Source organism: Cynocephalus volans, chromosome 5 (genome assembly GCF_027409185.1).
Source record: "Cynocephalus volans isolate mCynVol1 chromosome 5, mCynVol1.pri, whole genome shotgun sequence".
Taxonomy (NCBI): Eukaryota; Metazoa; Chordata; class Mammalia; order Dermoptera; family Cynocephalidae; genus Cynocephalus; species Cynocephalus volans.
The window spans coordinates 88,707,178-88,711,207 of record NC_084464.1 but is presented as its reverse complement, the minus strand read 5'-3'; the positions used below and the strand labels follow the sequence as shown (position 1 = coordinate 88,711,207).

The 4,030-nt window shown below is 37.2% G+C and overlaps 1 pseudogene; it reads left to right on the top strand.

Moving 5' to 3' along the window:
* Nucleotides 1-348: 348 nt before the first annotated feature.
* On the top strand, nt 349-436 carry LOC134379426 (small nucleolar RNA U3; annotated as a pseudogene).
* Nucleotides 437-4,030: the final 3,594 nt, after the last annotated feature.

Genomic DNA, 4,030 nt, shown 5'->3' with positions numbered 1-4,030 from the left:
TTTAATCTGAAGGAAATAATTTATTTTGGTAATTATTTGAGTGTGCTTTTGTGTTTCTTTTATCTGCAAGCCTGTCTTAATATATAGCCGCACTCACCCATTCCTCACTTTGTCCTTTTGACTGACTCTCTATCCATGGGCCATTCATTCCAAGCACAAACATTGTTGGTTCTGAAACACAAGGAAGTGCAAACATCAAATAATTACTTACAGAAAAGGTACATCCTATTTTGATGAGGATTCTATATTGTTTTGGAATAAACTGTGCACATGACAGGTCTTCAGTTCCATTTACAGATTAGAGATACATAAGTACCATCAGAGCTATTTGTTACAACTAAAAACCTCAAGACTATACTTTCAGGGATCATTTCTATAGTTTACAACTAAAAACCTCACCAACCACACCCCATTTCTTAGTTATTGCCATTAGGGGCCAGGATGAGAACACAGAAGATGGACACTTTTAGCTTGTTTTGAATAGGAAGGCTTTTGTGAAGATTTTAGCTCCAGAAATGATTGATTCTCTCCCACTGTGATGGTTAATTTTAGGTGTCAACTTGACTAAGTCAAGTGATACCCAGATAGCAGGTACAGCATTATTTCTGGCTATGTCTATAAGGTTTCTGGAAGATACTGCCATTTAAATCAGTGGACTGAGTAAGGAAGATCCACCCTCACCAATGCGGGTGGGCACCGTCCAAATGGTCGAAGGTCTAGAGAGAACAAAAAAAGCAGTGGAAAGGCAAATTCACTCTTCTGGAGCTCGGACATCCATCTCCTGCCTTTGGACATCAGAACTACAGGTTCTCTGGCCTTCAGACTACAGGACTTGCACCAGCAGCCCCCCAGGTCCTCAAGCCTTTGGCTTCAGACTGAGAGTCACACCACTGGCTCCCCTGGTTCTCAGGCCTTTGGACTTGGACTGAGCTATGCTACTGGCTTCTCTGGTTCTCCAGCTTGCAGACAGCGTATTGTGGGACTTCAGCTTTCATAATCACGTGAGCCAATTCCCATAATAAATACCCTCTCATCTCTCTCTCCCCCCTCTCCCTCTTTTTGTCTGGGGAATCCTAATACAGATGTTAGTACCAGGAGTGGATCTAGAGGAACAGAATTTTTATGATAAGTTTCCTGAATTGGTTTGGGGGTTTCTGGAATTTGCTCTCTAATCCGATTAGATTTCAAAATGCTAAGAACACTATTTCCAATATTACAGAGAAACTGGTAGTTCATGCCATGAACTGTTTGTGGAGATAATGCAGAATACCTTCTTTGGATACTATAGATCAACCACTTATAAGAAGCAAGTAACTAGTGACTCAGTATATGATACTCTCTAAACATTTGTGGGAAACTAAGGAATGTAATGACATTTGTTGGTCGCCTCTAATGTTACTGGACAAAGTAATCAAAGAAAAGATGAGCTCAGGGATTTGAATTCTTGGCTCAAGTACTGCATAAATGACCTAAGTTTGCCCCAAGGGAGAATCTTATCTCCAGCCACAGGGCTGAAATTGTTGAAATCAAACACAATTCCTCATCATGCAGTAGGCTGAATTACAAAAATAGTTGAACTCCCAGCATCACAGGGTGTCTACTGTTAGAGTTACGATGTTGAACAATAGCAAGAACAACAAAAAAAATGCATAGCTATAAATTTAACCAAAGAGGTGAAAGGTGTGTGCACTGAAAACTGTTGGTGAAAGAAACGAAAACACTGATGAAAGAAATTGAAGAAAACACTAATATATGGAAAGATACCCTATGTTAATGAATTGAAAGAATATTATTAAAATGTCCATACTACACAAAGCCATCTACAGACTCAATGCAACCCTTATTAAAATTCCAAAGACACTTTTCACAGAAATGGAAAAAATTCTAAAATTTTTCTGGAACCACAAAAGATGTTGAATAGCAAAAGCAATCTAGAGCAAAAAGAACAAAGCTGGAGGCATCACATAGTTGACAACAGAATATACCACAAAGCTATAGTAACAAAACAGCATAGTATTGACATAAAAACAGACACATGGACCAATGGGATAAGATAAAGTGTCCAGAAATAAACCCACACTTTAATGGACAATTCATTTTTAGTAAAGGTGCCAAGACCACACTATGGGGAGAAGACAGTCTCTTTGATAAATGGTACTGGGAAAACTAGATATCCACATGCAGAAAAGTGAAATTAAATCCTTGTACCATATACAAAAATTAACTCAGATTAAAGACTAAATATAAGACCAGAAAATACAACTACTAACAGAAAAGATAGAGGAAAGCTCCACAGCATTGGTCTGGACAATGATTTTTGATTGACCCCGAAAGCACAGACAACAAAAGCAAAATAGGCAAATGGGATTGCATCAAACTAAAAAGATTCTGCACAGCAAAAGAAAGAGTGAGGAGATAATTTAGAGTGATGAAAAAAATTTGCAAACCATACATCTGATAAGAGGTTAATATCCACAATACATAAGGAACTCAAATAACTCAACAGCATGAAAACATCCAATTAAAACTGGGCAAAGGACCTTGGAGAGGGTTAGAAATCTTGATTCCCATTTGATTTTTAGAATAGGGTTTTTAGGTAATGCATGTATGGTACAAAAGTCCCTGGCCAGAGGGCAAAAGCCCATCTAATCAATTCTAATCACTGTTTAGGGATGGGGTTATGTACTTTGACTATTTAACATACTGATTGCTATTAAAAGATGTTGAAAGAATTGATGTAGGGAAAAATGTGAAAAAGTGTTAGCTAAGGGCAAGCTGTTCGTTGGTAGAAACTTTAGAGACAATTATAAGAATGTAACTTTTGCTTAAATCATTTGGGGAGAGGTTATATTTTGGATTAGATAATGATCACAGTCTGATCAATTTAGCTTGTCACAAACTGTTCTTTGGAATGTCACCTTGTTAACTTAAATGATGTTACTAGTTTTTATTGTTTAAGCTCTGCGTAGCCGTAGATAACTTTTGTCACGTTGCCCATGTCTTTGTGTCCTTTTGAAATGATTGAATCAACTGATTTTTCTTGTGAAACTTCCTTGTCTTTACAGTAAAAACAGAAGCTAACTTTGAATCGGGGCTCTACCCAGTTTTCTCCTTCTAACAGAAGAGTTGCAGAGGTGCAGTCCCTTTGGGCTTCTCATTGCTTCGTGTTGCTTTGAGTAATCCTTTTTTGCATCTCCATTACAGGACCTAAATAGACATTTCTGAAGACATAACAGATTCTCAGAAGTAAAGAATAGTATAGTGATTACCAGAGGCGGGGAAGGGGAAGGGTGAGGAGAGGAGGTTGGTCAACGGGTACAGAGTTACAGTTAGATGGGAGGAATATGTTGTGGTGTTCTAGGGTGACTATAGCTAATAATAGTGTATTGTACTAGGGTTCTTCAAAAAGTTCATGGATTCATATTTTTCCACAAACTTTTTAAAGTACACTTGTATTTCAAAATAGCTAAAAAAGAGAATCTTGAATGTCTTCACCACAAAAAAAATGATAAATTTTTAGGTAATAGATTTGCTAACTACCTGGTGGGGATTATTATACAATATATGCATGTATTGAAACACCACACTACCCCACAAACACATACAATTAAAAAACAAATGGGCAACAGGTATAACAAAAAGTGCTCAACATCACCAATCCCCTCTCATATATATATTATATACTATATATATATATATTATATACATACTGTATTCTATTGGTTCTTTTTCTCTGAAGTCTAATACACCCACCTCCACACCAAGTCATGAGACATCTTCACCCATAGTGCTTCCTGGTGGGACCTTATCAGAATAGATCACTTGCTGCTGACACCTCTGTTTTTGTATAGAGACTTCTGCTTAGATTTACTACTTGTGAGCCCATAACATTCTAAAACTAGCATCTACTCATACAACCTTAGAAACCTAGGCTTAGTATTGAGGTTCTATTCCAAATTGCAAAAGTCCTAAATTTGTTACTAAATACTAAGTAGGTAAAAACAGGTAATCTTCTTTCCCACCCATATCT